A 26,895-nucleotide genomic window follows, 5' to 3' on the forward strand; every position below is an offset into this window, starting at 1 on the left:
TACTGAACTTCGTAGGTCCACAAGGACACGTTCCGCACCAGAGTGGTACGGCAACCCTGTCTTGGAAATCATGTTGTTAGACAACGGTGAACCTTCGAACTATGAAGAAGCGATGGCGGGCCCGGATTCCGACAAATGGCTAGAAGCCATGAAATCCGAGATAGGATCCATGTATGAAAACGAAGTATGGACTTTGACTGACTTGCCCGTTGAGCGGTGAGCCATAGAAAATAAATGGATCTTTAAGAAGAAGACAGACGCGGATGGTAATGTGACCATCTATAAAGCTCGCCTTGTCGCTAAGGGTTATCGACAAGTTCAAGGGGTTGACTACGATGAGACTTTCTCAGCCGTAGCGAAGCTAAAGTCCGTCCGAATCATGTCAGCAATTGCCGCATTCTATGATTATGAGATATGGCAAATGGAGGTCAAAACGGCATTCCTTAATGGTTTCCTTAAGGAAGAATTGTATATGATGCAGCCGGAAGGTTTTGTCGATCCTAAGAATGCTAACAAGGTGTGCAAGCTCCAACGCTCGATTTATGGGCTGGTGCAAGCATCTCGGAGTTGGAACATTCGCTTTGATGAGATGATCAAAGCGTTTGGGTTTACACAGACTTATGGAGAAGCCTTCGTTTACAAGAAAGTGAGTGGGAGCTCTGTAGCATTTCTCATATTATATGTAGATGACATACTTTTGATGGGAAATGATATAGAACTCTTGGACAGCATTAAGGCCTACTTGAATAAGAGTTTTTCAATGAAGGACCTTGGAGAAGCTGCTTATATATTAGGCATCAAGATCTATAGAGACAGATCAAGACGCCTCATAGGTCTTTCACAAAGCACATACCTTGATAAGATATTGAAGAAGTTCAATATGGATCAGTCTAAGAAGGGGTTCTTGCCTGTGTTGCAAGGTGTGAAATTGAGCTCAGCTCAATGTCCGACCACGGCAGAAGATATAGAAGAGATGAGTGTCATCCCCTATGCCTCAGCCATAGGTTCTATTATGTATGCCATGCTGTGTACCAGACCTGATGTAAACCTTGCCGTAAGTTTGGTAGGTAGGTACCAAAGTAATCCCGGCAAGGAACACTGGACAGTGGTCAAGAATATCCTGAAGTACCTGAAAAGGACTAAGGAAATGTTTCTCGTCTATGGAGGTGACGAAGAGCTCGTCGTAAAGGGTTACGTCGACGCTAGCTTCGACACAGATCTGGATGACTCAAAGTCACAAACCGGATACGTGTATATTTTGAATGGTGGGGCAGTAAGCTGGTGCAGTTGCAAGCAGAGCGTCGTGGCGGGATCTACATGTGAAGCGGAGTACATGGCAGCCTCGGAGGCAGCGCATGAAGCAATTTTGGTGAAGGAGTTCATCACCGACCTAGGAGTCATACCCAATGCGTCGGGGCCAATCAAACTCTTCTGTGACAACACTGGAGCTATTGCACTTGCCAAGGAGCCCAGGTTTCACAAGAAGACAAGGCACATCAAGCGTCGCTTCAACTCCATTCATGAAAATGTTCAAGATGGAGACATAGATATTTGTAAAGTACATACGGACCTGAATGTAGCAGATCCGTTGACTAAACCTCTCCCTAGAGCAAAACATGATCAACACCAGAATTCCATGGGTGTTCGATTCATCACAATGTAAATAGATTATTGACTCTAGTGCAAGTGGGAGACTGTTGGAAATATGCCCTAGAGGCAATAATAAAAGCATTATTATTATATTTCCTTGTTCATGATAATTGTCTTTATTCATGCTATAATTGTGTTATCCGGAAATCGTAATACATGTGTGAATAATAGACACCAACATGTCCCTAGTAAGCCTCTAGTTGACTAGCTCGTTGATCAACAGATAGTCATGGTTTCCTGACTATGGACATTAGATGTCATTGATAACGAGATCACATCATTAGGAGAATGATGTGATGGACAAGACCCAATCCTAAACATAGCATAAGATCGTATAGTTCGTTTGCTAGAGTTTTTCCAATGTCAAGTATCTTTTCCTTAGACCATGAGATCGTGTAACTCCCGGATACCGTAGGAGTGCTTTGGGTGTACCAAACGTCACAACGTAACTGGGTGACTATAAAGGTATACTACGGGTATCTCCGAAAGTGACTGTTGGGTTGACACGGATCAAGACTGGGATTTGTCACTCCATATGACGGAGAGGTATCACTGGGCCCACTCGGTAATGCATCATCATAATGAGCTCAAAGTGACCAAGTGTCTGGTCACGGGATCATGCATTACGGTACGAGTGAAGTGACTTGCCAGTAACGAGATTGAACGAGGTATTGGGATACCGACGATCGGATCTCGGGCAAGTAACATACCGATTGACGAAGGGAATTGTATGCGGGATTGATTGAATCCTCGACATCGTGGTTCATCCGATGAGATAATCGAGGAGAATGTGGGAGCCAACATGGGTATCCAGATCCCGCTGTTGGTTATTGGCCGGAGAGTCGTCTCGGTCATGTCTACATGTCTCCCGAACCCGTAGGGTCTACACACTTAAGGTTCAGTGACGCTAGGGTTGTAGGGATATGTATATGCAGTAACCGAATGTTGTTCGGAGTCCCGGATGAGATCCCGGACGTCACGAGGAGTTCCGGAATGGTCCGGAGGTAAAGAATTATATATAGGAAGTGCAATTTCGGGCATCGGGACAAGTTTCAGGGTCACCGGTATTGTACCGGGACCACCGGAAGGGTCCCGGGGGTCCACCGGGTGGGGCCACCTGCCCCGAGGGGCCACATGGGCTGTAGGGGTGTGCGCCTTGGCCTGTATGGGCCAAGGGCACCAGCCCCAAGAGGCCCATGTGCCAAGAGATCAAGAAAGGAAGAGTCCTAAAGGGGGAAGGCACCTCCTAGGTGCCTTGGGGAGGAGGGATTCCTCCCTTGGCCGTCGCCCCCCCTAGGAGATTGCATCTCCTAGGGCCGGCGCCCCCCCTAGGCTCCCTATATATAGTGGGGGAAGGAGGGCCTCTCACACCACGCCTTTGGTGCCTCCCTCTCCCTCTCCAACACATCCTCCTCCTCCATAGTGCTTGGCGAAGCCCTGCCGGAGTACTGCAGCTCCATCACCACCACGCCGTCGTGCTGCTGCTGGAGCCATCTTCCTCAACCTCTCCTTCCCCCTTGCTGGATCAAGAAGGAGGAGACGTCACGCTGACCGTACATGTGTTGAACGCGGAGGTGCCGTCCGTTCGGCGCTAGGATCTCCGGTGATTTGGATCACGTCGAGTACGACTTCCTCATCCCCGTTCTTTGAACGCTTCCGTGCGTGATGTACAAAGGTATGTAGATGCAATCCAATCACTCGTTGCTAGATGAACTCCTAGATGGATCTTGGTGAAACCGTAGGAAAATTTTTGTTTTCTGCAACGTTCCCCAACAGTTATATCTTCCTCAAAACAGCCACCATACCTACCTATTATGGCTTTTCCATGGCCATTGCGAGATATATTGCCATGCAACTTCCACCGCTTCCGTTTGATGACTTGAGCATTCATTGTCATATTGCTTTGCATGATCATATAGCTGACATAGTAGTTGTGGCTCAGCCACCGTTCATCATTTTTCATACATGTTACGATAGATCATTGCACATCCTGGTACATTTCCAGAGGCATTCATATAGAGTCATACTTTGTCATATGTATCGAGTTGTAATTTTTATTTGTTATAAGTAAATAGAAGTGTGATGATCATCATTATTCATTTTTAGAGCATTGCCCGAGTGAGGAAAGGATGATGGAGACTATGATTCCCCCACAAGTCGGGATGAGACTCCGGACATTGAGAGAGAGAAAATATTAAAAAAGGAAAAAAGGAAAAAGGAAAAAGAAATAAATAAATAAAGAGAGAAGGGGCATGCTAGTTCCACACTTGTGCTTCAAAGTAGCACCATGTTTTTCATATGGAGAGTCTAATATATTGTCACTTTCATATACTAGTGGGAATTTTTCATTATAGGAAGTGCACACCCACTTAGTTTTCATATTGAGCTTTCATACACTTATAGCTCTTAGTGCATTCGTTGCATGGCAATCCCTACTCCTCACATTGATATCGATTGACGGACATCTCCATAGCCCATTGGTTAGCCGCATCGGTGTGAGACTTTCTTACTTTTTGTCTTCTTTATATTTACCCCTATCATCATACTCTATTCCACCATAGTGCTATATCCATGGCTTGCGCTCATGTATTGCGTGAGGGTTGAAAAAGCTGAAGCGCGTTAAAAAGTATGAACCAATTGCTCGGCTGTCATCGGGGTTGTGCATGATAAATACTTTGTGTTAAGAAGACAGAGCATGACAAGACTATATGATTTTGTAGGGATGGCTTTCTTTAGCATTGATATTTTGAAATACATGATTTTTTGTTGGGATGCCTGAGTATTGATGTCTTTATTTTAAATTATAGACTATTGCTTTGAATCACTTATGTCTTAATATTCATGCCATGACTAGATATATGATCAAGTTTATGTTAGGTAGCATTCCACATCAAAAATTATCTTTTTATCATTTACCTACTTGAGGACGAGCAGGAATTAAGCTTGGGGATGATGATACGTCTCCATCGTATCTATAATTTTTAATTATTTCATGCCAATATTATACAACTTTCACATATTTTTGGCAACTTTTTATATGATTTATTGGACTAACCTATTGATCCACTGCCAGTTTCTGTTTGTTGCATGTTTTTTGTATCGCGAAAAACCCATATCAAATGAAGTCCAAACGCGATGAAAATTTACGGAGATTTATTTTCAAATTTATGTGATTTTTGGGAGGTGGAATCAACGCAAACGGGGGCCCACACTACAAGGATACCCTTTATAAAGCAACAGAAATTCTACAATATTTTCACTATACGTTGCAAAATTCATAGTAGATACGCATATAACCGGTGCAGATATACGTTGCAGAGTTGCAGCTCACGGCCTTATCCTTGTACATTAAAAAACAGAGGAAAGAAATAAAAAACAGAGCAAAGGAGAGAGGGACGCGCGAGAAACAGAGCCCCTGATTCATCTTATCTCCCCCACCTCGCCGCCACCCACCGCCTCCCCTTCCTTCTCCGGCCCACCTCGCCGCCGGCCCTCCCCATCCTCTTCTCCCACCTTGCAGCTCTGGAGGCTGTAGGATCCGCAACATCCCCTTCCCACCCACCCCTCTCGCGCCCATCTTTCTCTCTTCACGCTGCTCCTTGCTGCGCCACCCGCGGCGGATGATTCAGACGAAGCCCGGCGAATCCCGCCACCGCGAAACACGGCCCGAGCTCCCCTCTCACCGCAGCACCCTCCCATCCGGCTAGATCTGGTGCTTGAGGCCAACAAAGCCCACCCGTGGTCCTCCCCCCCCCCATGGCTAGGGTTTCGGGCATGGGCGACGGCGCCGGTGGCCATGTCGTTCTCCTCTCGTCCGGTGAGTGCACGCCTGGCTTCATAATCTCTCTCTCCCCCTTTCTATAACCTCTTCTCTTCTCTTGTAGACGTGTAGGGAGGAATGGCCAGTGGACAACATTGTTGCTGCTCGGGATGAAGCGGACATGGATCAGGTGAGTCGTTCCACTTCTCCTCTCCGCTCTGGTTCGTGGCACATCAGGAGCCATTGTTGTTCTGGCGGTGTTATGATTTGCCACTGCTTGGGCCCAAGTGCCTGCTGCATGTGATCAATTTGATTTTGTTGTGCTGCTAAAGTGTTGATTGATGCTTCGATTGAACTGCAAGATTAACCCCTTGTGCTGCCACCATAGATTCGATGAAGTAGGGCAAACTTATTGCAGGTATCCAATGAGCAAGAAGGAAGTTGGTTTTCGTTTCTGAGAATTTTTATGTTGTGCTCATGCAATTTGAGACGTAAGCTCTAGTGAGAAAGTGCAGCCTACAGGTCTGCTTTGGTGGATTTTGATTACTTGATGCTTTGGCTGCCTCTATTATCATGATGCCTCGACACACGTTGTCCTGTCTCCACTTCCTACAACAAATTGTATATATGAATTAATTTTTGAGAAGTGCAGGCTGATGCAGCACTATGATGCTTGGATGCGGTCCTGGAGGCATAAAAGACACATGATGTTCACAATCATGGTGGCAGCAAGGTGCGGATCGATCTAACTAATGCTACCAAGTACTATACTGAACAATTATATGTTATTTTGTTTGATGGATATCCCTAATTTGATTGCAAATAATTTCCTGAGCTTTGTAACTAATTTGTTTTCTCACATATGCAAGTAATTGTTCTATTGGAATTTAATTCATGATTCAGATTGCGCGTACATCTATTGATCAGTTCATAATGAGCTCCAAAACAGAGAAGCGTCATGGTGTACCATGGCTTGAGGAGATGCATATGTCGGAATTTTTGTGTATTGCTGGAACATGGTTTGCATCACTACATTCTAAGGTCATTTGCCTTCCCCCCTGGTAATTTAATGTAATGCATGACTCCTTCCTTTCTAATGTTGGTTGGTAATGTATGAGACAAACCTGAAATTTGCACACATCAGCATCAGCCTAAAATCATAGATGCAACGTTAATTGAAAAAGGCATTCCATCAAAAGATAAAAAGAGTCTGAGTATCAGCCTGCTAGGCTCCCTCCCTCTGTTTCTCATTGTTTGATGTGATGATATAATGGAGAAGCCATTCCTTGAGTAAACTAATACTACTGCAGTTACTAATCCTTTTTGTATTGCTATGTGTAGTGTATAATGTGAAGGTGGACAGATCAGCCTAATTACTAACGGAATTTGATACCTTTCAACGAGACGGTAGGTACTTTATGGATTCCTGCTAACATATATTCTAGAATTTAGCTTGATCTTGATTTCGTATTTGTGCAATATATATTTGACAATAGGTGATCTAAATATTCATTCCTTTGATTAGCTCAACAATTTATTAATTAAGATGTTATGGCCATTAAGATATCCATGCTTGGAGATTTATCATAGATTTTCTCGTAGATATCTTCTTGGTAAATATATATAACTATACAAAATCAACACCATCATATATCGTCAAGTCGATGCTCTGATCATGTATGTATTTTTATTTTGTATTTAGTGTACATTATTTGCTAAGACTGCCATGTGTTGTTCAAATAGTAGAACTTTCCTGATTATTAAGTTTTGCTAACACCCTGGATATATACATAAAGACAGTCCTCCATTTTGAATTTACTCAAATGATAAAACTTTTCCATAAAATCTCAATATAGAAACCTGGATAAAATATTGTGACAGTTGGAATTGACAGTTCAAGAAAATACTACTGATGTAATCCACACCTTTAGAAAATAGCCCCTCGAAGGTTTAAATGATAAAGGTTTTTTAGATACAGATTTATTCTGCAAATTATGATAAATGTCGTGTAACTTCCAACATCTGGGCGGAGGTGCCATACTTTTCTCATTCACACAAGTGTAGCTCCCCCTATCAAGCCTCCTTTTTGAACTATTTTGCTCAAGCTAATAGGCTAAACAATAAGACATCTAAACGGGCAGTCTCTAGAGACTTTGTTGCTACATAGAGACAACACGACTTACTATTTTTAGTGTTTGTATGCCTTCAACCTTTGTACATGTCTAATATCTTGCCTCTATGACTACTTGCATCATGTCAATGCATTGTGTGTTAACAGTTCAATTTGTTATTCTCTTTGTAGATTCAGAAGATATATGGATGATTATATGGGTGCGTGGCAAGTATACTGCAATGATGATGATGATGATGATGATGGATGCTTTTAGTTTTAGATAAGTTGTATGGATGTTGTTGATGTTGTTGGATGATGTTCCTCAGTTACGTATTAGTTTAGTTGTAGGGATGTTGATGGATTATGTCAGTCAAAGTTTTGATGTGAAGAAAATACATAGATTATGTAGCATATTTGGATGATGTTCCTCATGTAATATCCACTATTGTAAACCAACAGTTCATCCAATATATGATTTCTTCCTCTCATGAGTATATCCCTTTTTCCTACATGTGGAGCATTAATTTAATTGCTGGAAATATATATTATATAATAATAATATTCACATTATATATGTATGGACACATGAAGTGTTGCAAATTCTCTTTGACAAGCAATGAGATCTGGGGTTCTTGTGCATTCAGCACCAACGTATAAAAGTGTAGTAAAATTCGGTTTATGTGTTGTACTCTTGCAACGGTCCATTTTACCAATGGCTATATAAGCGTTGCACTATGCTCTAGCAACACTGGATAAGGCAACGCATCGAAAACCGTTGGTAAAGACACTAGCAACGCATATATGGACTCTTAGATACGGAAAAAAGCGTTGCTATAGGAGGGGTCATGTTGTAGTGCCACAGAGCCCACAACCCACCAGGGCACGCCAGGCACCCCCTGGCGCACCCAGGTGTCTTGTGTCCTCCTCGAAGGTCGGTTGGGGCCCTTCTTTTGGCGCAAGAAAGATAATTTATGGAAAAAACGTGTAGAAATTTCAGCACGATCGGAGTTACGGATCTCCGGGAATTTAAGAAATAGTGAAGGGCTAGATCTGGGGAACGCGAAACAGAAGGGAACAGAGAGGGAGATCCAATCTCGGAGGGGCTCCCGCCCCTCCGCCTCCATAGGAAACCATGGACCAGAGGGGGAATTCTCCTCCCCATCTAGGGGGGAGGCCAAGGAAGAAAAAGAAGTAGGGGGCTCTCTCCCCCTCGCTCCCGGTGGCGCCGGAGTGCCGTCGGGGCAACGATCGGGACGACGATCTACATCAATAATCTTGCTACCGTCAACACCAACTCTCTCCCCCTTTATGCGGCGGTGTAACACCTCTTCTCCCCGCTGTAATCTCTACTTAAAGATGGTGCTCAACTCCATATATTATTTTCCAATGATCTATGGTTATCCTATGATGTTTGAGTAGATCTGTTTTGTCCTGTGGGTTAATCGTGATCTTGGTTGGTATGATTGTATATTTTATTTATGGTGTTGTCCTACGGTGCCCTCCGTTCTCGCGCAAACGTGAGGGGACCCTATTGTAGGGTGTTGCAATATGTTCGTGGTTCGCTTATGGTGGGTTGCGAGAGTGATAGAAGTTTAAACCCGAGTAGGTGGGCTATGGCGTACGGGATAAAGAGGACTTGATACTTAATGCTATGGTTGGGTTTCACGGCCTTAATGATCTTTAGTACTTGCGGATGCTTGCTAGAGTTCCAATCATAAGTGCATATGATCCAAGTAGAGAAAGTATGTTAGCTCATGCCTCTCCCTCGTATAGAATTGCAAGAATGATTACTGGTACTTGTTATCGATTGCCTAGGGACAAATAACTTTCTTGTTGACACAAACCCTTTTACTAAACACCTAAATTTTATTATCTTGCAAAGTACTTCTAGTTTTATTCTTGCAAAGTAGTTCTAGCATCACACCTACAAAATAATTTCATACTTGTTTCCGATAAAGCAAACGTCAAGTGTGTGTAGAGTTGTATCAGTGGTCGATAGAACTTGAGGGAATATTTGTTATGCCTTTAGCTCCTCGTTGGGTTTGACACTCTTATTTATCGAAGAAGGCTACAAATGATCCCCTATACTTGTGGGTTATCAATTATCATTGGTCCCGATGATAGCGACGGGGTGGCGATGGCGAGGTTCTCACAGGAGCATCCGGAGTATGTTCAGGCCAAACAGGAGTACTTCCGGAACCGTGCTACTTGTGAGCTCTGTTGGGATTTTCCCTAAAGAGGAAGGGTGAAGAAATGTAGTAGCGGATAGTATTTCCCTCAGTAGATAACCAAGGTTATTGAAATAATAAGAGAACCACGCAAACAACCGTCAATAGTACCTACACACAAGAGCAAATAATTGCACCCAACACGGGCAAGAGGGTTGTCAATCCCCTTATACACGTTAATTGCAAGGATTAAATCTGCTAATAGGTGATAGATAATTTTCAAAGTAAAATAGAAGATAATAAATTGCATGAAGGTATTTTTTTATTTTGGTAATATGATTAAAATAGACCCTAGGGCCATAATTTTCACTAGAGTCATCTCTTTCATAAAAATAGATACGGTGGATGGACAAATTGCTATTGGGCAATTGATAGAAAAGTGCATAGTTATGTCATCATCATGTACATAGGCATTACATCCGTGACAAGTAGACCAACTCCTGCCTTCTTCTACTACTATTACTCCACTCCAAGAGCACTTCTATGCTTGCCTCTCTACGTATTTAGTTCATAACAACCAGAGTAATGCATGAAGATAATGTAGACAAAATAAAACCAAGCAATATGATTAAACCCCGTCGTTTTCTCCTTAGTAGCAACAATACAATACGCGCTTCGTGAAACACCCTGTATTTTGACTTTTTCTTTTTCTTTTGGATTTCTTTGGATTATTGCTTTGATTTCTTTTTCTGTGGCTTTGTGGTCTGGAAATTTGGGAAGATCATATCTTCCTAGGCTCCTAAGTGGCTTGTCATCCTCAACTCCATCCCAAGATCATGTCATTTTTATCTTAGTCCATGTCCCGATGTTCTTTTTATTGGGAAGATTCATTTTTCCTATTAAAGCAATAACCCAGTTTTCCCTAGGTTGTGAACCAACCAACCTTTCTGCTTTGCCATTGAATCCCACAAAATTCTCATAAATCCAATGGGACATATCTTTCAAAGATATGTCAAAATTATTCCTTGCCAAGTTCAAAAATAATTCACAAGTATTCCTTTTCCTATTCTACCCTAAGTAGCTTTTTGAGAAGGAAGTGTTATTTATCTTTGCTTGTTTGCCCCCAAACTTTTTGGGCACTCTTTCCTAACCATCATTTTCTCATGTCAAAATTCAACTCAATTTGCCTAGTGAATCTTCCTCAGCAAATTTCCCAAGTTTCTGTCAGATGGAAGCCTTGGTGAAGGTAGTACTAGCTAGTAATATCAAAATGAGTTGAAATTTTGCAAGCTCCTTAATATGCCCAAATCATGACTCTCCACCAAATTTCAACTCATTTACATTATCTATGTGAGTACACCTTCAAATCTTAGTTTCTGGTCAGATTTTCAGGTTGTGAAGCAACTATATTTTATATTGCTTCATTATTGCTGAAAAATTACTAGGACATGCTCCTACCCATACAAACCCTTGCCACAAAATTTGGACTTATTTCATCAAGCCATTATTTCTCTATATTTTTTCCAAAATTCTGTTTGGAGAGCTGCATTGTGAAGCAAGTACCATTTTGGTATTTCCAAATGGTATGAAACTTTTACAGTGCCTTCATATGCTTAAATAGCTCATCTCCTCCAAAATTCAGCTCAAACCCTTTTGTCATGAGAGTGCTACTTCATACTTTGCATTTCTGGCCAGTGGGGTACATTCTACACCAAGTGATATGTATCTTCATCTAGATGGGCTGAAAATTTGCAGAGATGATCATCTTAGTATGTGATCACTCTCAGGAAAAGACTAGTCCCTATCTCTTCTTGTATCTCCCTCACTTCACATCAAACACCTTGTTATTGATCAGCTTTGGGGACATGTGCAAATCTCTTCTTTGCCCCTGCCCTTGGTTCCTTCCTCCTAGGCACCCTCTGTTGACTGGTCTATCTCGCAGACACGGTCTGGCAGCCCAGAGCACGTATCACCACCGTGTTCATGCGGTAATCACGGGGCTGGCATGCCAAACAGCGCGCTCTAGCCTTTGTATCCATTGTGCTCGTCCGTTCCCCTGCCTCCCCTGTCGTCTAACCTTGTACAATAGCTCTCTCGTGATTGCGCTGTCACTTCTCTGCCTCTGCCCCATCCTGTCTCACCGTCATCGAGTCACCATCGAGATCGCCCATGACTTGCAGCCTCTGCCATCGCCATGGCCGCTTGCCTGCAGCTTCTCGACTGCTCCCGAGCCCTCCCCGGCGCTATATATAGATGCACTGAGTCCCTCTGCTCCTCACCACCCACTCAACTGCCTCCCTAGCCCACCGGAGTCGCCCCATCCCTGCCGCGGCCATCGTCGGGGCTTGCTCAAATTCGAGCCCTCACTACAAAAAAAGACACATCCGTGACATTTTGGGCCGAACGAAAAAAATTTATGTCATACATATGACACTTCTATGACGATAATTGTGAAAAAAACTCAGTATCATCATAGATGTGGTGGGCTCCTACTTCTATGACAAAAAATCATGACAGAAAATGGGATTTTTGTCCTGGGCGGGCCGGAGACGCAGCTGCATGACATTCTTTGGGCCGTCCATGACGGAAAAAACCATGGTAGAAGCGAGGGGGAGGAAAATGTCGGGGAGTTCCTGGTTACGGTGGGAGGTCGGGGCCGAGCGATGCGCATTTCTCTCGTACACGTACGCGCGTGTGTGCGAGGCGTTGGCTCTAACTGAACCCGAGCGAGGCGTTGGGCTCTAACTGAACCCGAGCGATTGCACTGCAGGCCACGCGTTACTGAACCCGAGCGATCAATCGATGGCTGTTAACTGAACCCGATCGAGCGATTCCTTCGCTATTGCTGTTAACTGAAGCCGATCGATGCTGCCTCTGGGATGAAGAGTGAGCGTTGCAGGGGGATTTGGATGAACAGTGAGCGGTGGCGTTGCCTCTGGATGAATAGGACCCCGTGGTGAGGTGGAGGGCTGGATGAATAGTAGACAGTGGAGGGGTGCCTGTGGAGGGGTGGTTGAACAGGACCCCGTGGTGTGGAGGGCTGGATGAATCGTAGACGGTGGAGGGGTGCCCGTGGAGGGGTGGTTGAACAGTAGCCGATGGAGTAGCGCACGGTGGAGGCTGGATGAACAGGAGCCCGTGGAGGCTGGAGGAGGTCGACGGTAGCCCGTGGAGGCTGGAGGAGGTCGACGGTGGAGATGAACAGTATCCCTTGGAGTCCCGTTTTGCAGTACGCCACACCCCTCCCGATGAACAGGACCCCCGTTTCGACCGTAGCGCCCCAACACAAGTCCGTTTCATCTGTTTTGCGGTACGCCACACCCCTCCCGATGAACAGGACCCCCGTTTCGACCGTAGGAGGCCCGTTTCGTCCGTTTTGCGGTACGCCACACCCCTCCCGATCAACAGGACCCCCGTTTCGACCATAGGAGGTCAATTTCCTCCGTTTTACGGTACGCCAGACCCCTCCCGATCAACAGGACCCCGTTCAGGCCTCGTTTCCATCGCCTGTTCCATCCAAGCCCTCCCAATGAACACGACCACGCATTCCGTTCCGACCCAGTCGGTTGACTCCCACATGTTCTGTTGCCTCCCGATGAACATGACGCATTCCATTGCCTCCCCATGAACACGACGCATTTCGTTGCCTCCCCATGAACACGACTGTTGGGGGATGTAGCAATAATTCAAAATTTTCCTACGTGTCACCAAGATCAATCTAGGAGATACTAGCAACGAGAGAGAGGGAGTGTATCTTCATACCCTTGAAGATCGCTAAGCGGAAGCATTTAAGAGAACGGGGTTGATGGAGTCGTACTCGTCGTGATCCAAATCACCGATGATCCTAGCGCCAAACGGACGGCACCTCCGCGTTCAACACACGTACGGAACGGAGACGTCTCCCGCACCTTAATCCAGCAAGGAGGAGGGAGAGGTTGAGGAAGAGAGTCCAACAGCAGCACGACGGCGTGGTGGTGATGGAGTGGCAGTTCTCCGGCAGGGCTTCGCCAAGCTCATGCGGAGGAGGAGAGGTATTGGAGGGGAGGGGCTGCGCCAGGTGCAAGGGTATGGTCGCCCTCCCACCCCTCCACTATTTATAGGTGGGGAGAGAGGGGGCTGGCCCCCCTAGATCCCATCTAGGGTTGGGGGCGGCAGCCAAGGGGGGGAGGAGTGCCTCCCAAGTCAAGTGGAGGCCCTCCCCCTTAGGGTTTCCCCTCTCCCATGCGCATGGGCCTTAGGGGGGCTGTTGCCCCTGGCCCATTAAGGCTAGGGAGCCTCCATACAGCCCATGCTACTGTATTGGACATGGTGGAACATTTTCCGGACCTCCGGACCCCTCCGGAATCCTTTGGAACCTTCCGGAAGCTTCCCGGTACAATACCGAAAAAAACCAAACTTTTCCTGGAACCCGAACAACAGCTTTCCATATATAAATCTTTACCTCCGGACCATTCCGGAACTCCTCGTGACGTCCGGGATCTCATCCGGGACTCCGAACAACATTCGGTAATCACATACAAGTCTTCCTAATAACCCTAGCGTCATCGAACCTTAAGTGTGTAGACCCTACGGGTTCGGGAACCATGCAGACATGACCGAGACAACTCTCCGGCCAATAACCAACAGCAGGATCTGGATATCCATGTTGGCTCCCACATGTTCCAGGATGATCTCATCGGATGAACCACGATGTCAAGGATTCAATAAATCCCGTATACAATTCCCTTTGTCTATAGGTACGATAATTGCCCGAGATTCGATCGTCGGTATCCCGATACCCCGTTCAATCTCGTTACCGGCAAGTCTCTTTACTCGTTCCATAACACATCATCCCGTGATCAACTCCTTGGTCACATTGTGCACATTATGATGATGTCCTACCGAGTGGGCCCAGAGATACCTCTCCGTCACACGGAGTGACAAATCCCAGTCTCGATTCGTGCCAACCCAACACACTTTCGGAGATACCCGTAGTGCACCTTTATAGCCACCCAGTTACGTTGTGACATTTGGTACACCCAAAGCATTCCTACGGTATCCGGGAGTTGCACAATCTCATGGTCTAAGGAAATGATACTTGACATTAGAAAAGCTTTAGCAGACGAACTATACGATCTTGTGCTAGGCTTAGGATTGGGTCTTGTCCATCACATCATTCTTCTAATGATGATCCCGTTATCAACGACATCCAATGTCCATGGTCAGGAAACCGTAACCATCTATTGATCAACGAGCTAGTCAACTAGAGGCTTACTAGGGACATGGTGTTGTCTATGTATCCACACATGTATTATGGTTTCCGGTTAATACAATTATAGCATGAACAATAGACAATTATCATGAACAAGGAAATACAATAATAACCATTTTATTATTGCCTCTAGGGCATATTTCCAACAGTCTCCCACTTGCACTAGAGTCAATAATCTAGTTCACATCACTATGTGATTGTAATGAATCCAACATCCATGGGGTATGTTCATATCTTGCTTGTGAGAGAGGTTTATCAGTCAATGGGTCTGAACCTTTCAGATCCATGTGTGCTTTACAAATCTCTATGTCATCTTGTAGATGCAGCTACCACGCGCTACTTGGAGCTATTCCAAATAACTGCTCTACTATACGAATCCGGTTTACTCCTCAGAGTCATCTGGATTAGTGTCAAAGTTTGCATCGACGTAACCCTTTACGACGAACTCTTTTACCACCTCAATAATCGAGAAAATTCCTTAGTCCACTAGTTAATAAGGATAAGCTCGACCACCGTCATGTGATCCATTCCTGGATCACTCTTGTACCCCTTGACTGACTCATGGCAAGGCACACTTCAGGTGCGGTACACAGCATAGCATACTATAGAGCCTGCGTCTAAAGCATAGGGGATGACCTTCGTCCTTTCTCTCTCTTCTGTCGTGGTCAGGTCTTGAGTCTTAATCAATACTCACACCTTGTAACACAGCCAAGAACTCCTTCTTTGCTGATCTATTTTGAACTCCTTCAAAATCTTGTCACGGTATGTATTCATTTGAAAGTACTATTAAGCGTTTTTGTTCTATCCTTATAGATCTTGATGCTCAATGTTCAAGTAGCTTAATCCAGGTTTTCCATCGAAAAACACTTTTCAAATAACCTTGCATGCTTTCCAGAAATTCTACATCATTTTTGATCAACAATATGTTAACAACATATACTCATCAAAAATTCTATAGTGCTCCCACTCACTTCTTTGGAAATACAAGTTTCTCATAAACTTTGTATAAACCCAAAATCTTTGATCATCTCATCAAAGCGTACATTCCAATTCCAAGATGCTTACTCCAGTCCTTAGAAGGATTGCTGGAGCTTTGCATACTTGTTAGAATCTTTTAGGATTGACAAAACCTTCTGGTTGTATCACATACAACCTTTCCTCAAGAAAAGCGTCGAGGAAACAATGTTTTGACATCCTATCTGCAAGATTTCATAAATAATGCAGTAACTGCTAACATAATTCCAACAGACTCTTAGAATCGCTACGAGTGAGAAAGTCTCATCGTAGTCAACTCCTTGAACTTGTCGAGAAACATCTTAACAACAAGTCGAGCTTTCTTAATGGTGACACTTACCATCATTGTTTGTCTTCCTTTTAAAATCCATCTGCACCCAACAGCCTTACGACCATCAAGTAGTTCTTTCAAAGTCTATACTTTGTTTTAGACATGGATCCTCTCTCGGATTTTATGGCCTCAAGCCATTCGTCGGAATCCGAGCCCACCATCGCTTCTCCGTAGCTCGTAGGTTCATTGTTGTCTAGCAACATGGCTTCCAAGACAGGATTACGTACCACTCTGAAGTAGTACACATCCTTGTCAACCTATGAGGTTTGGTAGTGACTTGATCCAAAGTTTCATGATCACTATCATAAGCTTCCACTTCAATTGGTGTAGGTGCCACAGGAACAACTTCCTGTGCCCTGCTACACACTAGTTGAAGTGACGGTTCAATAACCTCATCAAGTCTCCACCATCCTCGCACTCAATTCTTTCGAGAGAAACTTTTCCTCGAGAAAGGACCCGTTTCTAGAAACAATCACTTTTGCTTCCGGATCTGAAATAGGAAGTACACCCAACTATTTTTGGGTATTCTATGAAGATGCATTTATCCGCTTTGGGTTCGAGCTTATCAGCCTAAAACTTTTTCACATAAGCGTCGCAGCCCCAAACTTTTAAGAAACGACAGCTTAGGTTTTTCTAAACCATAGTTCATACAGTGTCGTCTCAACGGAATTGTGTGGTGCCCTATTTAAAGTGAATGTGGTTGTCTCTAATGCTTAACCCATAAACGATAGTGGTAATTCGATAAGAGACATCATGGTATGCACCATATCCAATAGGGTGCAGTTACGATGTTCGGACACACCATCACACTATGGTGTTCCAGGCGGTATTAGTTGTGAAACAATTTCCACAATATCTTAATTATGTGCCAAACTCGTAACTCAGATATTCATCTCTATGATCATATCATAGACATTTCATCATCTTGTCACGACGATCTTCAATTTCACTCTGAAATTACTTGAACCTTTCAATAATTCAGACTTGTGTTTCATCAAGTAAATATACTCAGCATCTACTCAAATCATCTGTAAAGTAAGAACATAACGATATCCATTGCGTGCCTCAGCACTCATTGGACTGCACACATCAAAAATGTATTACTTCCAACAAGTTGCTTTCTTGTTCCATCTTACTGAAAACGAGGCCTTTCAGTCATCTTGCCCATGTGGTATGATTTGCATGTCTCAAGTGATTCAAAATCAAGTGAGTCCAAACGATCCATCTGCATGGAGTTTCTTCATGCATATCTACCAATAGACATGGTTCGCATGTCTCAATCTTTTCAAAAACGAGTGAGTCCAAAGATCCATCAACATGGAGCTTCTTCATGCGTTTTATACCAACATGACTCAAATGGCAGTGCCACAAGTACGTGGTACTATCATTACTATCTTATATCTTTTGGCATGAACATGCGTATCACTATGATCAAGATTCAATGAACCATTCATTTTAGGTGCAAGACCATTGAAGGTATTATTCAAATAAACAGAGTAACCATTATTCTCCTTAAATGAATAACCGTATTGCGATAAACATAATCCAATCATGTCTATGCTCAACGCAAACACCAAAAAAAAATTATTTAGGTTTAACACCAATCTCGATGGTAGAGGGAGCATGCGATGCTTGATCACATCAACCTTGGAAACACTTCCAACCGATATCGTCATCTCACCTTCAGCTAGTCTCCGTTTATTCCGTAGCCTTTTATTTCGAGTTACTAACACTTAGCAACTGAACCGGTATTTTAATACCATGGTGCTACTAGGAGTACTAGTAAAGTACACATTAATATAACGTATATTCAAAATACTTCTATCGACCTTGCCAGCCTTCTCATCTACCAAGTATCTAGGGTAGTTCTGCTTCAGTGACCATTCCCCTCATTACAGAAGCACTTAGTCTCGGGTTTGGTTCAACCTTGGGTTTCTTCACTAGAGCAGCAACTGATTTGCCGTCTCATGAAGTATCCCTTCTTTCCCTTGCCCTTCTTGAAACTAGTGGTTTAACCATCAACAATTGATGCTCCTACTTGATTTCTACTTTCGCGGTGTCAAACATCGCGAGTTGCTCAAGGATGATCATGTCTATCCCTGATATGTTATAGTTCATCACGAAGCTCCAATAGCTTGGTGGCAGTGACTATGGAGAACCATCACTATCTCATCTGGAAGATTAACTCCCACTCAATTCAAGCGATTGTGGTACTCACACAATCTGAGCACATGCTCAATGATTGAGCTTTTCTCCCTTAGTTTGCTGGCTTAAGAAACTTGTCAGAGGTCTCATACCTCTTGACGTGGGCACTAGTCTGAAATCCCAATTTCAGTCTTTGGAACATCTCATATGTTCTGCGACATTTCAAAAACGTCTTTGGTGCCACAATTCTAAACCGTACGCACTGAACTATCACGTAGTCATCAAAATGTGTATGTTAGATGTTTCCCAACATCTACAGACGACGCTCGAGGTTCAACGCACTGAGTGGTGCATTAAGGACATAGCCCTTCTGTGCAGCAATGAGGACAATCCTCAGTTCACAGAGCCAGTCCGCATAATTGCTACTGTCAACTAAATTTTCTCTAGGAACATATCTAAAATAGTAGAACCAAAGCGTGAGCTACGACATAATTTGCAAAGACCTTTTGACTATGTTCATGATAATTAAGTTCATCTAATCAAATTATTAAATGAACTCCCACTTAGATAGACATCCCTCTAGTCATCTAAGTGATACATAATCCGAGTCAACTAAGCCGTGTCTGATCATCACGTGAGACGGACTAGTCATCATCGGTGAACATCTTCATGTTGATCGTATCCACTATACGACTCATGTTCGACCTTTCGGTCTTCCGTGTTCCGAGGCCATGTCTGTACATGCTAGGCTCGTCAAGTTAACCTAAGTGTATTGCGTGTGTAAATCTGGCTTACACCCGTTTTATGCGAACGTTAGAACCTATCACACCCGATCATCACGTGGTGCTTCGAAACAACGAATCTTCGCAACGGTGCACAGTTAGGGGGAACACTTCCTTGAAATTATTGCGAGGGATCATCTTATTTAAGCTACCGTCATTCTAAGCAAATAAGATGTAAAACATGATAAATATCACATGCAATCAAATAGTGACATGATATGGCCAATATCATTTTTGCTCCTTTTGATCTCCATCTTCGGGGCGCCATGATCATCATCATCATCACCGGCATGACACCATGATCTCCATCATCATGATCTCCATCATCGTGTCTTCATGAAGTTGTCTCGTCAACTATTACTTCTACTACTATGGCTAATGGTTTAGCAATAAAGTAAAGTAATTACATGACGTTTATGTTGACACACATGTCATAAATAAATTAAGACAACTCCTATGGCTCCTGCCGGTTGTCATACTCATCGACATACAAGTCGTGATTCCTATTACAAGAACATGATCAATCTCATACATCACATATATCATTCACCACATCCTTTTGGTCATATCACATCACACGACATATGCTGCAAAACAAGTTAGATGTCCTCTAATTGTTGTTGCAAAATTTTTACGTGGCTGCTATAGGTTTCTTAGCAAGTGACCTTAGCAACGGTGCACAGTTAGGGGGACACTTTCTTGAAATTTTAGTGAGGGGTCATCTTATTTATGCTACCGTCGTTCTAAGCAAATAAGATGTAAAAAACATGACAAACATCACATGCAAATCATAAAGCGGCATGATATGGCCAATACCATCTTGCGCCTTTGATCTCCATCTTCGAGGCGCGGCATGAACACCATCGTCACCGGCATGACACCATGATCTCCATCATCGTGTCTTCATGAAGTTGCCTCGCCAACTATTACTTCTACTACTATGGCTAACGGTTAGCAATAAAGTAAAGTAATTACATGGCGTTTTCATTGACACGCAGGTCATAAATAAATTAAGACAACTCCTATGGCTCCTGCCGGTTGTCATACTCATCGACATGCAAGTCGTGATTCCTATTACAAGAACATGATCAATCTCATACATCACATATATCATTCATCACATCCTTTTGGCCATATCACATCACATAGCAAACCCTGCAAAAACAAGTTAGACGTCCTCTAATTGTTGTTGCATGTTTTACGTGGCTGCTATGGGTTTCTAGCAAGAACGTTTCTTACCTACGCAAAACCACAATGGTGATATGCCAATTGCTATTTACCCTTCATAAAGACCCTTTTCATCGAATCCGATCCGACTAAAGTGGGAGAGACAGACACCCGCCAGCCACCTTATGCATCAAGTGCATGCCAGTCGATGGAACTAGTCTCACGTAAGCGTACGTGTAAGGTCGGTCCGGGATGCTTCATCCCACAATGCCGCCGAATCAAGATAAGACTAGTAACGGCAAGAAAATTGAACAAATCATCGCCCACAACTACTTTGTGTTCTACTCGTGCATAGAATCTACGCATAGACCTAGATCATGATGCCACTATTGGGGAACGTAGAAATAATTCAAAATTTCCCTACGTGTCACCAAGATAAATCCAGGAGATACTAGCAACTAGAGAGAGGGAGTGCATCTTCGTACCCTTGAAGATCGCTAAGCAGAAGCGTTCAAGAGAACGGGGTTGATGGAGTCGTACTTGTCGTGATCCAAATCATCGATGATCCTAGCGCCGAACGGACGGCACCTCCGCGTTCAACACACGTACGGAACGGAGACGTCTCCCGCGCCTTGATCTAGCAAGGAGGAGGGAGAGGTTGAGGAAGAGAGTCCAACAACAGCACGACGGAGTGGTGGTGATGGAGTGGCAGTTCTCCGGCAGGGCTTCGCCAAGCTCATGCGGAGGAGGAGAGGTATTGGAGGGGAGGGGTGTTGGGGAACGTTGCAGAAAACAAAAAAAATTCCTACGTTTTCACCAAGATCCATCTATGAGTATGCATCTACATACCTTTGTAGATCGCGAGCGGAAGCGTTCAAAGAACGGGGATGAAGGAGTCATACTCGTCGTGATCCAAATCACCGGAGATCCTAGCGCCGAACGGACGGCACCTCCGCGTTCAACACACGTACGGTCAGCGTGACGTCTCCTCCTTCTTGATCCAGCAAGGGGGAAGGAGAGGTTGATGAAGATCCAGCAGCACGACGGCGTGGTGGTGGATGCAGCAGTCACCGCAGCAGGGCTTCGCCGAGCTTCTGCGAGAGGGAGAGGTGTAGCAGGAGAGAGGGAGGCGCCAAGGCTTCAGCGTGCAGCTGCCCTCCCTCCCCCCCCCCTTTATATAGGCCCCCTAGGGGGTGCGCCGGCCCTAGGAGATGGGATCTCCTAGGGGGCGGCGGCCAAGGGGGTGGAATGCCCCCCCCCCAAGGCAAGTGGAGGCGCCCCCTCCCCTAGGGTTCCCAACCCTAGGCGCATGGGGGGCCCAAGGGGGGGCGCACCAGCCCACTATGGGCTGGTTCCCTCCCCACTTCAGCCCATGGGGCCCTCCAGGATGGGTGGCCCCACCCGGTGGACCCCCGGGACCCTTCCGGTGGTCCCGGTACAATACCGTTGACCCCCGAAACTCTCCCGATGGCCGAAACTGCACTTCCTATATATAATTCTTCACCTCCGGACCATTCCGGAACTCCTCGTGACGTCCGGGATCTCATTCGGGACTCCGAACAACTTTCGGGTTACTGCATACTCATATCTCTACAACCCTAGCGTCACCGAACCTTAAGTGTGTAGACCCTACGGGTTCGGGAGACATGTAGACATGACCGAGATGACTCTCCGGTCAATAACCAACAGCGGGACCTGGATACCCATGTTGGCTCCCACATGCTCCTCGATGATCTCATCGGATGAACCACGATGTCGAGGATTCAAGCAACCCCGTATACAATTCCCTTTGTCAATCGGTACGTTACTTGCCCGAGATTCGATCGTCGGTATCCCAATACCTCGTTCAATCTCCTTACTGGCAAGTCACTTTACTCGTACCGTAATGCATGATCCCGTGACCAGACACTTGGTCACTCTGAGCTCATTATGATGATGCATTACTGAGTGGGCCCAGAGATACCTCTCCGTAATATGGAGTGACAAATCCCAGTCTTGATCTGTGTCAACCCAACAGACACTTTCGGAGATACCCGTAGTATACCTTTATAGTCACCCAGTTACGTTGTGACATTTGGTACACCCAAAGCACTCCTATGGTATCCGGGAGTTACACGATCTCATGGTCTAAGGAAAAGATACTTGACATTGGAAAAACTCTAGCAAACGAACTATACGATCTTGTGCTATGTTTAGGATTGGGTCTTGTCCATCACATCATTCTCCTGATGATGTGATCTCATTATCAATGACATCCAATGTCCATAGTCAGGAAACCATGACTATCTATTGATCAACGAGCTAGTCAACTAGAGGCTTACTAGGGACATGTTGGTGTCTATGTATTCACACATGTATTACGATTTCCGGATAACACAATTATAGCATGAATAAAAGACAATTATCATGAACAAGGAAATATAATAATAATCCTTTTATTATTGCCTCTAGGGCATATTTCCAACAGTCTCCCACTTGCACTAGACTCAATAATCTAGTTACATTGTGATGAATCGAACACCCATAGAGTTCTGGTGTTGATCATGTTTTGCCCTAGGGAGAGGTTTAGTCAACGGATCTGCGACATTCAGATCCGTATGTACTTTACAAATATCTATGTCTCCATCTTGAACATTTTCACGAATGGAGTTGAAGCGACGCTTGATGTGCCTGGTCTTCTTGTGAAACCTGGGCTCCTTGGCAAGTACAATAGCTCCAGTGTTGTCACAAAAGAGTTTGATCGGCCCCGACGCATTGGGTATGACTCCTAGATCGGTGATGAACTCCTTCACCCAAATTGCTTCATGCGCTGCCTCCGAGGCTGCCATGTATTCCGCTTCACATGTAGATCCCGCCAGGACGCTCTGCTTGCAGCTGCACCAGCTTACTGCTCCACCATTCAACATATACACGTATCCGGTTTGTGACTTAGAGTCATCTAGACCTGTGTCGAAGCTAGCGTCGACATAACCCTTTACGACGAGCTCTTCGTCACCTCCATAAACGAGAAACATGTCCTTAGTCCTTTTTAGGTACTTCAGGATATTCTTGACCGCTGTCTAGTGTTCCTTGCCGGGATTACTTTGGTACCTACCTACCAAACTTACGGCAAGGTTTACATCAGGTCTGGTACACAGCATGGAATACATAATAGACCCTATGGCTGAGGCATAGGGGATGACACTCATCTCTTCTATATCTTCTGCCGTGGTCGGACATTGAGCTGAGCTCAATTTCACACCTTGCAACATAGGCAAGAACCCCTTCTTAGACTGATCCATATTGAACTTCTTCAATATCTTATCAAGGTATGTGCTTTGTGAAAGACCTATGAGGCGTCTTGATCTATCTCTATAGATCTTGATGCCTAATATATAAGCAGCTTCTCCAAGGTCCTTCATTGAAAAACTCTTATTCAAGTAGGCCTTAATGCTGTCCAAAAGTTCTATATCATTTCCCATCAAAAGTATGTCATCTACATATAATATGAGAAATGCTACAGAGCTCCCACTCACTTTCTTGTAAACGCAGGCTTCTCCATAAGTCTGCATAAACCCAAACGCTTTGATCATCTCATCAAAGCGAATGTTCCAACTCCGAGATGCTTGCACCAGCCCATAAATCGAGTGTTGGAGCTTGCACACCTTGTCAGCATTCTTAGGATCGACAAAACCTTCCGGCTGCATCATATACAATTCTTCCTTAAGGAAACCATTAAGGAATGCCATTTTGACGTCCATTTGCCATATCTCATAATCATAGAATGTGGCAATTGCTAACATGATTCGGATGGACTCCAGCTTCGCTACGGGTGAGAAAGTCTCATCGTAGTCAACCCCTTGAACTTGTCGATAACCCTTAGCGACAAGCCGAGCTTTATAGATGGTCACATTACCATCCGCGTCTGTCTTCTTCTTAAAGATCCATTTATTTTCTATGGCTCGCTGCTCAACGGGCAAGTCAGTCAAAGTCCATACTTCGTTTTCATACATGGATCCTATCTCGGATTTCATGGCTTCCAGCCATTTGTCGGAATCCGGTCCCGCCATCGCTTCTTCATAGTTTGAAGGTTCACTGTTGTCTAACAACATGATTTCCAAGATAGGGTTGCCGTACCACTCTGGTGCGGAACGTGTCCTTGTGGACCTACGAAGTTCAGTAGCAACTTGATCTGAAGTTTCATGATCATCATCATTAACTTCCTCTCTAGTCGGTGCAGGCACCTCAGGAACATTTTCTTGAGTTGCGCCACTTTCCAGTTCAAGAGGTAATACTTCATCAAGTTCTACTTTCCTCCCACTTACTTCTTTCGAGAGAAACTCTTTCTCTAGAAAGGATCCATTCTTGGCAACAAAGATCTTGCCTTCGGATCTGAGGTAGAAGGTATACCCAATAGTTTCTTTAGGGTATCCTATGAAGACGCATTTTTCCGACTTGGGTTCGAGCTTTTCAGGTTGAAGTTTCTTGACATAAGCATCGCATCCCCAAACTTTTAGAAACAACAGTTTAGGTTTCTTCCCAAACCATAATTCATACGGTGTCGTCTCAACGGATTTCGACGGAGCCCTATTTAAAGTGAATGCGGCAGTCTCTAAAGCATAGCCCCAAAATGATAGCGGTAAATTGGTAAGAGACATCATAGATCGCACCATATCTAATAGAGTGCGATTACGACGTTCGGACACACCATTACGCTGAGGTGTTCCAGGCGGCGTGAGTTGTGAAACTATTCCACATTTTCTTAAGTGTGTGCCAAATTCGTGACTCAAGTATTCTCCCCCACGATCTGATCGCAAGAACTTGATTTTCCTGTCACGTTGATTCTCAACCTCACTCTGAAATTCCTTGAACTTTTCAAAGGTCTCAGACTTGTGTTTCATTAAATATACATACCCATATCTACTCAAGTCATCAGTGAGGGTGAGAACATAACGATAGCCACCGCGAGCCTCAACACTCATTGGACCGCACACATCAGTATGGATGATTTCCAATAAGTTGGTTGCTCGCTCCATTGGTCCTGAGAACGGAGTCTTGGTCATTTTACCCATGAGGCATGGTTCGCACGTGTCAAATGATTCGTAATCAAGAGACTCTAAAAGTCCATCAGCATGGAGCTTCTTCATGCGTTTGACACCTATGTGACCAAGGCGGCAGTGCCACAAGTATGTGGGACTATCATTATCAACCTTATATATTTTGGTATTCACACTATGAATATGTGTAGCATTACGCTCGAGATTCATTAAGAATAAACCATTCACCATCGGAGCATCACCATAAAACATATCTCTCATATAAATAGAACAACCATTATTCTTGGATTTAAATGAGTAGCCATCTCGAATTAAACGAGATCCTGATACAATGTTCATGCTCAAAGCTGGCACTAAATAACAATTATTGAGGTTTAAAATTAATCCCGTAGGTAAATGTAGAGGTAGCGTGCCGACGGCGATCACATCGACCTTGGAACCATTCCCGACGCGCATCGTCACCTCGTCCTTCGCCGGTCTCCGCTTATTCCGCAGTTCCTGCTTTGAGTTACAAATGTGAGCAACTGCACCGGTATCAAATACCCAGGAGCTACTACGAGTACTGGTAAGGTACACATCAATTACATGTATATCATATATACCTTTCGTGATGCCGGCCTTCTTGTCCGCTAAGTATTTGGGGCAGTTCCGCTTCCAGTGACCACTTCCCTTGCAATAAAAGCACTCAGTCTCGGGCTTGGGTCCATTCTTTGGCTTCTTCCTGGCAGCTTGCTTACCGGGCGCGGCAACTCCCTTGCCGTCCTTCTTGAAGTTCTTCTACCCTTGCCTTTCTTGAACTTAGTGGTTTTATTCACCATCAACACTTGATGTTCCTTTTTGACTTCTACCTCTGCTAATTTCAGCATTGCAAATACTTCAGGAATGGTCTTTTCCATCCCCTGCATATTGAAGTTCATCACAAAGCTCTTGTAGCTCGGTGGAAGCAACTGAAGGATTCTGTCAATGACCGCGTCATCCAGGAGATTAACTCCCAGCTGAGTCAAGCGGTTATGTAACCCAGACATAGTGAGTATGTGCTCACTGACAGAACTGTTTTCCTCCATCTTACAGCTGAAGAACTTGTCGGAGACTTCATATCTCTCGACCCGGGCATGAGCTTGAAAAAACATTTTCAGCTCTTCGAACATCTCATATGCTCCGTGTCTCTCAAAACGCTTTTGGAGCCCCGGTTCTAAGCTGTAAAGCATGCCGCACTGAAAGAGGCAGTAATCATCAGCACGTGTCTGCCAAGCGTTCATAATGTCTTGTTCTGCAGGGAGAGCAGGTGCTTCACCTAGCGGTGCTTGTAGGACATCATCTTTCTTGGCAGCTATGAGGATGATCCTCAGGTTCCGAACCCAGTCCGTATAGTTGCTGCCATCGTCTTTCAGCTTGGTTTTCTCTAGGAACGCGTTGAAGTTGAGGACAACGTTGGCCATTTGATCTACAATACTTGTAAATATTTTAGACTAAGTTCA

General features: G+C 44.5%; 1 long non-coding RNA gene across 2 annotated transcripts; it reads left to right on the forward strand.

Annotated features, from left to right (window-relative positions):
• The first annotated feature begins 5,561 nt into the window (after positions 1-5,561).
• On the forward strand, positions 5,562-7,799 carry LOC125543289 (uncharacterized). 2 transcript variants are annotated; one of them, XR_007298367.2, is made up of 4 exons: positions 5,562-6,143; positions 6,314-6,451; positions 6,752-6,817; positions 7,713-7,799. It is a non-coding gene; the product is annotated as an uncharacterized LOC125543289 (long non-coding RNA). The 2 variants fall into 2 exon arrangements; XR_015599647.1 differs by having other exon boundaries at positions 6,360-6,451.
• Positions 7,800-26,895: the final 19,096 nt, after the last annotated feature.

The sequence above is a fragment of the Triticum urartu genome, chromosome 3A (genome assembly GCF_056163025.1).
Source record: "Triticum urartu cultivar PI428250 chromosome 3A, HENAU_Tu73, whole genome shotgun sequence".
Lineage (NCBI taxonomy): Eukaryota > Viridiplantae > Streptophyta > Magnoliopsida > Poales > Poaceae > Triticum > Triticum urartu.